The sequence below is a fragment of the Panthera pardus genome, unplaced genomic scaffold (genome assembly GCF_024362965.1).
Source record: "Panthera pardus isolate Hobbes unplaced genomic scaffold, ASM2436296v1 HiC_scaffold_4, whole genome shotgun sequence".
NCBI classification, from domain to species: Eukaryota; Metazoa; Chordata; class Mammalia; order Carnivora; family Felidae; genus Panthera; species Panthera pardus.
The window spans coordinates 18,758,340-18,770,655 of NW_026526969.1; the positions used below are offsets into that span (position 1 = coordinate 18,758,340).

Below are 12,316 nucleotides of genomic sequence, written 5' to 3' on the forward strand. Positions count from 1 at the left end.
TTCTCATGCCTGGACTTCCAGTAGTATTTGTCACATACCCGTGTATCTTCCCATTTTTGCCATTTGTTAAAAGCATGTCAGAATCTTACATGTACATTCTGATTCCCTTGCATTTAGAGCTGTATATGCTCAAGGGGTGGAGGGCTTCATCAGAAACTGTTTGTTCCCTATTTAATGCCCCGTTTGCAAGCATTCCGAACCAGGAAGAAGTCAGACGCTTAAAAACATGGATTCATGTTCCACTCTTCTGTTGTCTAAGGAAATACAACTTAAGAAGGAGATACTCTCTTTTTCCATGTATATATTATATCACTTACCTGACCCTTGAGAGGTTATATTTCAGAGGTACCCATTTCTTTTCGTAACTATAGCTCCTTGCAGGTTGGGGACCAACTGTTGGGTTAAATCTGGAGTAGCAAACTACTTACGTCAAACATACAGTATTTGAGCTGAGGCTTTTCATGTTGGCACTACCGCCGTGGTGGGCGAGGCCTGCCGTGGACCACTGTCCTCACGTAGCCAGACCCTGAGTACCGAACCTGTAGAAGTGCCAGCCGCCAGTGTCGGTGATGTGGGCTCTGCGCGAGAGACAGCTACTCTCAAGGCAGTTGCTTTCCCGTTAGGAGGACTTTTTCTTTGAAGATTCCTGAGGATGAGGGTCACCCTAGCAGTCTCTCTGCCCAGAAGCCAAGCTGCTATTCTCTTATGATATAGGGCCTTTAGGGGAAATGACACATATTTCTCTGCTGCTTTAGGCGAGGTCAGTGAGGGCTTTCCCCAGGCCTTGACTTTGCTCTGATTTATAAAAGTATCCTGTCCTAAAAGGGGCATAAGCTCTGTGGCTAGGTGCGACCACATCCAGTGCCACAGCTCTTCATCCAGGTGCATGAAGCCCCACCCTCCTCGGATGGTTGTGTGGCTGATGGTTCTGGGGGTTGTCCATGCAGCCCCCCTTGTCTTAGAGGTTCCTACCATGCACTTACGCATGGATGCTCAGTGAGGGAGAGAGCCACCAACCTAGCAGGAGGGCAGGAGTGACAGGAGCGTTAGACCCAGCATGGGCCAGCGCTGGCCGTTAAGAAGTGCAGCATGGGTTCCTCCTTCGGGAAATGATGGGACCAGCCCATTCTTTGGGAAAGTTGCCCAGACGCTGGTTTTGCTCAGCTCTGCTCTTAGGAAGGTCTGATCTGGAGAGTCACAGCAGCCAGACCCTGTGGGGGCAGGTGAGGTAGCAAGCTAACTTACTAGGAAAGCTAAGAAGCTTGATAACTGCTTGTTTCCGGGCTCTTGTCATTATTAACTGGCTTCCTTCCTCGAGGGTGAGCCCTGAGCTCTTCTGCATTTTTTCTCTGCAGTGAATGGCCCATGACTTAGGCTGGACAGGAGGCTGAGAGAATAATCTGTCCTCTCAGTGCATGATCTCTGAAGCTCAGGATTTACTGCCCCCCTTTTCCATTGTCAACTCATTTTTTTCTTCCTGCAGTTTGGCATTTTTCTTTGATGGGTTTTTTTTCATTCGTCAAAATTATAGTCTTCTACTGATTGTGTGTACATAGCTGGTTATTATCAGATATACAGCTTTAAAAATGTGTATCTAAATATAGATTTTATTTGTGAATGCATTTTATTCTCATTCCTAAAAAAAGAAAACAAAACTTGTAATCTAAATGTTTTTTTTGTTGTTGTTGTTTAATCTTAGAAAAGTCTCCTGCCCAGAAGCTGCTGGCACTGTGCTTTGTGTCTCGGGTGGAAGGGGGTGAGGATGGTCTGGTGATGGAGAAGAGACCTCAACAGAACCAGGCCTCCACACTCGTGGCCTGAAGGAGTCCTTGGGTGAAAAAGATGGCTGCTCAGCGGGTGTGGGACAGCCTGCATGTGCCCCCAGCCCTGTGAGTCCCACCAGCCACAGCCCCACCCCAGGGGCCGAGGGGAGACTGGCCCCAAGGGCAGTGAATTGCTCTGCCAGCCTTAGTGGGGCCGCTCCAGAGAGGAGGGCAGAAGAACGTGGACTTATGTGCACTGAGCCGGGGCTTTCCTGGCAGGGCAACCCAGAGGGTAAGGGAGCAGGGGGCAGCCAAGTGTGGAGGAAGTTTGAGGAGGGAGCGCATGTCTAGTGTTGGGAAGACCGGGAGGGCTGTGCTTGCCTAGGGCTTTTGCAGGGAGACCTCTCTGCTCCAAAAACAGAAGGCTTTTGGACGATGCAAGCTAAAGAAGGTGGGGGTGTTAGGAAATTTATTCTTAACTTTTTCTGTTAGTTTTTTTCTTTAAGTGTATTTCATTCAGATTGTTTAAGTTTACTTGAAGCTATCAAAATAGCCTCCAAAGAAACATTTTTTTTAAAACTTAGTTTTTAAAATTTTATTTTAGAGAGGGGCTGGGTAGAGGGGCAGGGGTGGGGAGAGAGAGAATCCTAAGTAGGCTCCATACTCAGTGTGAAGCATGATCAGTGCCTCATTCCCGCGACCCTGGGATAGGCATCATGACCTGAGCTGAAATCAAGAGTCAGACATTCAGCTGACTAGCCAACCAGGTGCCCCACAAAAAACTTTTTTTTTTTTTAATATATTTTAATTTATTTTTTATTTTTGATAGACCAAGCAGGGCAGGGGCAGAGAGAGAGGGAGAGAGAAAATCCCAAGCAGTCTCCGCACTGTCAGCCTAGAGCCCAATGTAAAGCTTGAACTCACAAACCATGAGATCATGACCTGAGCTAAAATCAAGAGTTGGATGCTTAACTGACTGAGTCACCCAGGCACCCCGATAAACTTGGGGTGCCTGGCTGGCCCAGTTGGTTGAGCATGTGACTCTCGATCTCGGGGTTGTGAGCTCAAGCCCCACACAGGATGTAGAGATTACTTAAAAATAAGATCTTTAAAAATAAATAAACTAAAGTTGATTTGGGGGTAATTTTAGATATATAGAAAAGTTGTGAAAAACACAGAGTTCCCATAAAACCCATCATCCCACCTCCCTTAATGTTAACATTTTTACAGCATATCACTTCTGTCAAACTCAGAAATGAATGTTGGTGCCACACTCTGAACTGCAGACCTGTTGGGGTTTCATCAGTCCTCCCCACCCCCCCCCCGCCCCCACTCCCCACCACTGTCCTCCTGTTCTATGATCCCATCCAGGAGCCACGTTCATTTAGTCGTTTCCTTGATTTCCTTTGGTCTAGGACAGATTCTCGTTGCATCCAGTTTTTCATGAACTTGATGCTTTTGAAGAGTATTGGTCAAGTATTTTGTAGCCTGTCCCTCAGTTTGGTTTTGTCTGATGTTTTTGGTGATGACACTGGAGTTACCGGATCTGGAAGAATCCCACAGAAGTGGGGTGTCTCTAGTGCATCCTGTCAGGGGTCCATGTGCCTTATTACTGGTGAGACAAAACAGGATTAGGTCTTAATGACTGGAATTAGGTCTATGGCCCTGCTCTGCTCTCTGTTACTTGTTATTTTGTCATAGGATGACCACAGTATTTCTATTTTTTTTAATATTTTACATATTTGTGAGAGAGAGTGCAAGTGAGGGTGGGGCAGAGAGCGGGGGACAGAGGATGCAAAGTAGTTTCTGCACTGACAGAACAGAGCCCGACACGGGGCTTGAACTCATGAACCGTGAGATTGTGACTTGAGCCAAAGTCGGACGCTCAGCCGACTGAGCCACCCAGGTGCCCCCACAGTGTTTCTGTTTTGGGAAGGCACTGTCATACTCACCCAGTTGGATACTCCTGAGTTCCACGTGAAGATACCTGGGACCCGCAGGGCTTCTAACTTAACACACTGGATCAGAGCTGGCATTGGGTCCAGGTACCTACTTGTTTCGACTGCTTTCTGGTAACATGAACACTTCTGGGATAGCACAGGGACAGAGATGTTCCCAGGTACGGAGTGAACCCGAATGCCCTGATAGAACTGGTTTCGAATCCGGTCCAGGCCCCTGCCCCTCTGGAGTTTTTGGAGTCGGTGATCCACTGGGCATTTGCCACGGTCTGCTCAGGTCCTCTGTGCCCAGTCCCTTCCTGCTCTCTTTGCAGGCAAGAGGATGGAGTTATGTCACCTGGCCCTTGTGAAAATTAGGTGGTCAGCTTTGATTCGTTCTCTTCTGGCTTTTTTCCTTTCCTTTTTAAAAAAAAAATTTTTTTTAACGGTTTTTATTTATTTTTGAGACAGGGAGAGACAGAGCATGAACAGGGGAGGGTCAGAGAGAGGGAGACACAGAATCTAAAACAGGCTCCAGGCTCTGAGCTGTCAGCACAGAGCCCGCCGCGCGGCTCAAACTCACAGACCGCGAGACCATGACCTGAGCCGAAGTCGGCCGCTTAACCGACTGAGCCACCCAGGCGCCCCTGGCTTTTTTCCTTTCTGGTGAAGCTGCCGTTGTTCATTGTCTGAAGACTTTGCCTTGAGTCGCAGTCTAACTTGTGGGCTGTTCTTTGGGGCTTGTAGAGTGAATCCAGAGCAGAGTTTGGAGTGTTTTTCTAGCCTGGAACTCCGAGGATAAGCATTTTCGGAAAATCGTGGATTTCATTTTTTTCTCCTCCCATCTACACACGGCAAATACAAGACCTTTATGAAGATAAGAATTGGTAGGAAGAGAGAACAGGGCAGGGGTCTAAGGGAAAGCACTTCAAAGAAAATGATGGTGACAGCCCCCGGCCACAGGCAGATAGACCTCAGGGTGTCGAGGGCCCGCCCTGGGGCTGGGGCCAGTCTCGGGAGGTGTGCAGAAGGGGTGCGTCAGGTGGGCAGAGTTGGCTAAGACAAGGTGAAATACAGACTGGTGTGCCTGCGCACCCTTCTTGCCATATTCCTCCTTCTCTTGTTTCTGGCAACTGCCTCTAAATGGGTGGTTGGAGGAGGTGTAGATGAATGTCGTGCTAGACAAAATAGATCTTTCCCCGCGTGCCGATGGTGGTGTGCAGCTCTGCTGTGGCAGTTAGCCGTTAACACTGGGACACAGTGTCTCTGGGTCTCGCTTGGCCGTTATTGTTCCCAGTAAGAAACTCTTCATTCAAATTTTGCAGATACGGAGTCCAGGAAGGGAGGGCAGCTGCTTACAGTGCCTTTTCAGTTGTCAGGAGAGGAGGCATCCTCAGTTAGAGATCGCTGTCTCTTCTGCTGATGCAAACCACACAAGTGTTTACCACTGGATGGGTGTTCCTGCTAGGTGACATTTATTCATGTGGCCAGTGGCATTTTGGGGGCTGGTTTTGTTTTTGTTTTTGTTTTTTCCTATTTCAAGGAGAGAGAACCTTCCGAGGATTAGAGATCCCAAGTCTGACCACAATCTGGCATTTTCCTTACAGGATGATGTGTTAGAGTTACTAGAACAGTTATCCATGTCCCCGTGCTTTATATGTTTATGTGTGGGAAACACTGATGGAAGGCAAAACCAGGACATTTTTAGGAACTGTGGGAAGTTTCTTTGTTGGTCCCTTTACTGCTCTCAGGAATCTTGTGCCTCGCCAGGGGAGATGTTCGCTTGGCGGTGCATGAGCTGTGGGCCGGCAGGACAGAGTGCAGCACTGTCCACACTAAGGTTGAAGGGCACAGGGGGAGGAGAGGGCACAGCTAGCTGGATCAGATATGTGGGAGGCACTGAGGGTCCCCAGCCCAGCAGAACGGAGAGGAGGGGAATTCTGGAGGAGAGGGATTGGTAGGGCATTGGAAGTGCCCATATGCTGTAGATTTTTTTTAACTTTTGACTTTTTAGTCTTGGAGGCCATGGGAGGTTTCCTCGAAGGAGATGGTGTCGACCTGGTAGCTGGAGAGTGGGAAAGAGGAGGCCCCCAGCATCTGGCTCCCCTGGGTAGGACAGCGAACACCTGGGTGCCTCCTGGCCTTTAGGGCATCATGAGGTAACCTTTTGATCAAGTTAGGTATCACTCAGATTTCCAGCCTAGATGATGGCGAAAACGTATGTTGAATAAACTTAATTCCCAGCGAGAGGTTCATGTTTAAGTGTTATATAATTAATGTGCCTTTAGGTTAGAAACCCAGTCTTTTTAGTTGTCACCTTTAATATGTTGAGTTATTAATTTTTAGCAAAACAGAAGGCAAGAGTGTGTTATTGTTTTGTGACTAATAATAGTGAAGCTTTTAATGCATATTCGTTTTAGATTTTATCCAAGGTTATTTGGCTGTGAAATGAAATCTTAAGTATATGATTAGACTAATTGTCTTTGAAATGTTGCTGTTTTTCTGATACAGCTCCAGAGTGGCAGTCTTGAAAAGCGGAAATATGATTTCCATGGTGAACCTCCCCACCCCGGTAGTTAATGATTTCTCCCTCCCACATAGGATCTGTGTCTGAAAGATATGAGTTTACTCAGCTCATTAGCAAAAACTCATTACACGTCCTGAGTCCTTGATGTGAGTGAATGAGCTGGTGAACCTAGAAGGAAGTTCAAAGGGTCTGTTGGTCCCATGTGGTACCATCAGTGTCCGTTGAGGACTTGAGCCTAACGTGGGATATGGTAGTGATTGCTCGGCACACCTCAGGAAGAGCCTGCCAGGTGAGGGCCCCACTTACCTGGCTCACATGGAATATCGGCATCTGAGACGCCTGTTGCTAAGCGGGGTGGGATTTGGATATGGTTTCACTGCTGGGTGTGTAACTGTGGCCAAGGACCTGCCTTGTGCCTCAGCGTCCCCCATCTTTAAAAAAAAAAAAATGGATGTGGGCGGTCCTCACCCTGAGTTGTTTTGGGGACTAACCGTGATAACATGCATAAAATGGTCAGAGGAGCACATAGCAAACAGTAAGCACTTAACAAATGTTATCGTTTATAGAAGTAGAGAAAAATGGCATTTCATTATTTTTATCTTAATGGTATTTAATTTTTTTTTTTAAACGTTTATTTATTTTTGAGACAGAGACAGACAGAGAATGAACGGGGGAGGGGCAGAGAGAGGGAGACACAGAATTGGAAGCAGGCTCCAGGCTCTGAGCTGTCAGCCCAGAGCCTGACACGGGGCTCGAACTCACGGACCGCGAGATCGTGACCTGAGCTGAAGTCGGACTTAACCGACTGAGCCACCCAGGCGCCCCTATCTTAATGGTATTTAAAGTTGTATCTGTAAAGGGTACGTGTAATTATTTGGAGAATTCAAAGAATGAACACATAAACAGACTTGCATGTGTCCACCACCTTGCTTTAAACACAGGGTATTCACCAGGTTTTTGGAAGCCCTCTGAGTGGCCCTCCTGATTGTAATCTCATGCCCAGCGGTCCAGAGGTAACTGACATCCTGATGTTCATGTTAATCAAGTTAATGGTGTGTGAAGTATGCCTTTAGGCAGTTCCAAAGTGCAGGAAGCAAGCAAGTGCAGGAGCTTCTGTGTCCATGAAAAGATTCTGTATTTCATAACCTGTGGTGACGTATGTACAGCGTTAACAGTGAAGATACAGGTTAGTGAGATTCGGAGACCGTGTTGGCCGAGTCCTGCCATCTGCGAAGCCTGAAGGCTAGACTTCAGGTGGATGGCAGCCCCGACCTTGTGTCCCTCTACCTGCCTCTCCTGCTTCTTGCTTGGTGAGAGGCTCCAAGGGACTGAAGGACACAGTGGGAAGACAGATAAGTGGCCACCCTCAGGGATCACCCACTGAATGCTTCTCCCTTCCCTTTCTGCCCTTTCTTCACCCTATTCTGTGGAACAGTAGAAACAGTCGAAACAGTCGTACTCCGGTCTTTCTTGAGAGCCAGGCAGCTGACCACCTGGAGCTTCAGCTGGTTAGTGTGGTTCCACACTGGTTAGCACAAGCTGTGTTTTGCTTTGTGTCATGCTGCACAAGAGCTTGGTGACCACTTGTCTTACGTGAGCCGGCTCCCTGTCTGCCTGAGGTTGAAGACCTGTGTGGCCTGCGGAGCATGTGGCACAGTGTGTGTTGTGAGCTCAGGAAGACAGACACCTGGCCCCCAGAGTCCCCTCCTGCCACCTTAGGCAGCAGCCACGTGAGCCACGACACACCTCACAGAGTGCTTCCTGCACTTGTCTGTTACAGGCGCTCAGCAGCCCTCAAGAGGTGGGTGAATGTTATCAACCTCATTCTATTATTTAAAATTTTTTTTTTGAAAATAGCTTGCTTATTTATTTATTTATTTAAAAATAATGTTTGTTTATTTTTGAGGGGGGGAGTGTGAGCAGGGGAGGGGCAGAGAGAGAGGGAGACAGGATCCCAAGCCAGCTCTGCTGTCAGTGCAGAGCCTGACTTGGGGCTCAGACTCATGAACCTGAGCCGAAATCAAGAGTCAGACACTCAGATACTGAGCCACTCAGGCCCCCTGGTTTTTTGTTTTTTTTTTAATATTCGTTTTGAGAAAGAGAGGGAGAGGAGAAGTGCATGTGAGGGGAGGGACAGAGAGAGGAGAGAGAGAGAATCTCAAGCAAGGTCTGTGCTGTCAGCACAGAGCCCAACATGGGGCTGGATCCTCTGAACCATGAGATCATGACCTGAGCCAAAATCCACAGACATCTAACTATGTCACCTAGACACCCCCAACCTCATTTTACAGAAGAGTAAATTATGGCTCAGAGTGTGTGGCTTACCCATGGTTATCCCTGGTTTCAGCTAAGTCACAGATCTAGAACTTGGGTCCACAATTTTGCTACTCCGCCACGGTTTGTTCCTCTTGGTGGAAGTAGGGGGTGGGGCGGCAGCAGTGGTTTCTGGGCCTGATTCTGGGCTTTGTGGAACCTCCTGGGGTGAGAGGACGTTTTTACAGTGAGCCTGGTTGATGCGAGAGCAGGGTTCCTTTGGGGATGAGCCGGCGGGGTTGGTGGCAGTTTCCCACCCCTGGTTATGCAGGGAGCTAGAGGGAGGTGTCCCCACTGTGTCCTGCATTGGCTGTGCCTGTCTCAGTGTGTTCCAGGGCTCCAGAGCACACTCTGCCCAGGCGGCATTTAAAGACCACTTAGCTTTTTGAGTTTGGGATCCTCTCCCAAGGAAAAGTTGCCGGCTGGAGCCTTAAACCGCATGGCTGCCTCTTGACCATATAAGAGCCTGATTTTATTTTTATTTAAAAAAAATGGTTTTTTTAATGTTTTTATTTTATTTTTGAGAGAGAGAGAGACATAGTGAGAGCAGGGGAGGGGCAGAGAGAGAGAGAATCTGAAGCAGGCTCCAGTCAGCGCAGAGCCCGACCTGGGGCTTGAAGTCACAGACTGCAAGATCATGACCTGAGCCGAAGTCAGACGCCCAACTGACTGAGCCACCCAGGCACCCCAGAAGGGCCTGATTTTGATCTTGGTTTCTCTCACAGTGTGTTTGGGGGCTCAACCTCCCTGTATCATTTTGTTTGCCTCAGAGTTAGAATCGGACCTTCTAGTACAGTGTATATTTAATTCAGTTTTACTCAGATACATAAACCACACATTTGGAAAGGGGATGGGCTTCATTTTTGTCTCCAAAGGCTTATTTTATGATCTGATGGCCCTTGGAATGGAAACCTCTCCTCTGTTATTTAATTGTAGAAGTGTTTTTAGTGCACTCCCTCTGAGTTGGCTGGTGTGCTTTGTGTAGATTAACTCATTAAATCCTCACAGCAAGCCTGGGAGGTCTGGTCTCCTTATTCCTAGCTGTGAGGTAGAGTCTGAGCCACAGAGAGGAGACGTAACTTGTTCAAGGTAAGACAGCCAGTGAGGAGCAGGGCTGGGATCCGAACCTGCAGAGTGAGAGTTCTAACCGTTTCGTGCTAATTCTTCACTCGTGCTTGTAGCTTTTGTCTGTCTGTCCGAGGCCGAGACTAGTTCACAGGCAAAAGGTGTAGGCAGTTTAGTAACTAACGATTAAGCTTTCCGATATTTATTCCTGTGATATCAAGGAATTAGATTCTTCCTCAGTGTGTTTGTAGAAATGTAAGAAACCCTTAAGAGCCAAGGCATTCTTAAAGAACCTAGTTGTGATTGCTCAGAGAGGGAGTGTGTAGTCCCCCTGCTGTGAATCTGGTGCAGAGCCATGGCCTTCCCCTCAAGGGCAAAGACTTTCTCATCACACCAACCCTGAGTGCAGCCTCAGACTCCCCAAGCTCCTTCTTTGTGAAATCCTTGTTTAATTTGCATTTTATCCTTCCTGAAGAGATAAGATGGGGAGAAATTTCTGGAGGGATCTGAGGAATGGCAGCCATTCATTCCTCTTCCTGCAGATCCCACTCCTCTGCCTCCTGGCATCCACGCAGGTGCTGTCTCCTTTTCTCCTAGTCCCCAGGGTTCAGGTAGGATTGGGCTCTTGGTAGGTGCTCAGTGAATGTCTGTTAGCGGGATGAGTGGATAAATCACTCCGCATTGTGAAATGTTTTAAAGCACATTTTCAAACAAAAAGAAGAAAAATCATGTCTCCCATCCTAGTTCTTCGAAGCACTCTGAGCAAGAAAGCTGCTCTGCAGCCGTGCCTTATCCCCTGTGTAGACGCAGGAGCCCTGGGAGTAGTTGTGGCTTCTCCCCAGAGGCTGGCAGGAGCCTCCTGTGGCCTGGTGAGCTCGCTCACTCCTGCCTGCACTTTCCCACCTGCCCAGTAGGGTACTGTCTTGCCACCAGGTGATAACTGACCGTGAGATGTGCTTTAAAAATATGTGGCTCTGTGTTTTAAAAATCAGCTTCCAGGGGTGCCTCCCTGGCTCAGTTGGTGGAGCATGTAATTCTTGATCTTGAGGTTGCGAATTCAGGCCCCATGTTAGGTGTAGAGGGTACTTAAAAATAAAATCTTAAAAAAAAAAAAAAAAAGCTTTCATCTACCTGGCAGTTGGTTTCCTAAGGGTTAGTGAAGCTGTCTTGTCTGGTGCATGAGACTTGGTGGGAGGTGGGAAAGAAAACTGTGGGTCATTTGTTTTCCTTTGCCATGAGTTTATTTGTGTTTTAATCCCTGTGTTAAAAATGTTTGTTATATTTAGTGGTTTTAAATGGTGGATACTGGGTATTTTGATGTTGATATTTTCCTTAACTCTTAGTGGGTGACCAGTGTACTGTGCATTTCAGTTGAGCCTTAATATGTTTTTGGTGGATATGAAAATGTAACTTGATCTCAAATTAATTCTCCCTTGAAAGTTTCTACTTCTGAGAGGGGACTGTCGAACTCGATGCTCATGGGGTCAAAGAAGTTGAAACTCATTAAGTTTTTATTTACAAATTGTGTGAAACAAGTTGAAGTCCACAGAAAATGCCCAGTTCACAAATGGACTGTATTCTTACAAGTTCAGTTGGAATCAACTGTATAAGACTCAGGCTTGTCTTCCTGTCAGAGCCACTCCTGCGAAGGGCTGGTTGTGGTCCCTGCTCCGAGAGGTGAGGTGAACACAGCAGGTGGCACTTGTACGTAGATTCTCCCTCCACACCTCCACACCGATGTGGACAGAAAGAGATTCTTGCTGAGGGGGGAGGGGGGACATGGTGATACCCTATTCCAGAGGCTCCAAAGGTGCCGGATGTCAGTGGCACTGATTTCCCATAGCCAAGTTCGATCGAGAACAGCCATCTTTCCTTGTTCTTGTGAGAGCTGTGCCCCGGACACATCTCCCACATTTCTCAGCAGTGAAGCAGGTACAGAACCTTGTCCTGGCCAGCCACACGGGAGGAAGGAGAGAGAAACATACAGGGGGATCTCCTTCTTGGGGGGGGGGGCATTGATGGGGTGCTGTACCGGGAAGTGGGGGAGGAAGGGTGAGGGCTGGAGACGGCCGGGGCGGGGGGCTGCTGACGGGAAAGGAGCAGCCTTGGCCAGCCGGGGGTGGGGGGAAGGACAGCTGCTGGTGTGAAGCTGGCGACCGTCCTCGGGTGTGAGGGGCTTGGATTTGGGGTATGTGCACGTGTGTGTAGGAAAGGCAAGCAGTCGTAACTCTCGTGGTGACGTGGTGGCTGCAGGGCCAGGCAGAGGGTCATGTTCTTGAGAACTTCTCTTGTGCTCAGCTCCATTTTATTAGGTGGGATGGAGATGGTGGACAGTCATAACTAGGGTTTTGTTGCTTTAAATATGTTCAGGGGTGCCTGGGTGGCTCAGTCGGTTAAGCGGCTGACTTCAGCTCAGGTCATGATCTCTCGGTCCATGAGTTCGAGCCCCGCATCAGGCTCTGGGCTGACAGCTCTGAGCCTGGAGCCTGTTTCAGATTCTGTGTCTCCCTCTCTCTGACCCTCCCTTGTTCATGCTTTGTCTCTCTCTGTCTCAAAAATAAATGAAAGGTTAAAAAAAAAAATTAAAAAAAAAATATGTTCAGAGATTTCAATTTCAGAAGCTATTGAGTAACCCAAACTATTTACTTACCACAATTTTGGGTCATCAGGTGGGTGGCAAGCTGACTGGGTTGTGCTGAGAGGGAATGAGT

The 12,316-nt window shown here is 48.0% G+C and overlaps 1 protein-coding gene across 6 annotated transcripts in view; it reads left to right on the forward strand.

Annotated features, from left to right (window-relative positions):
- Nucleotides 1-12,316, forward strand: part of PDPK1 (3-phosphoinositide dependent protein kinase 1) — a 77,509-nt gene that overhangs the window by 12,935 nt on the left and 52,258 nt on the right. The window contains exon 2 of one of the 6 annotated variants that reach the window (XM_053893826.1): nucleotides 1,700-1,889. The exons of the other annotated variants lie outside the window; for them this stretch is intronic. The gene's annotated coding sequence lies outside the window, so the exon portion shown is untranslated. The remainder of the gene's footprint in view (nucleotides 1-1,699; nucleotides 1,890-12,316) is intronic. 6 annotated transcript variants of the gene reach the window in all.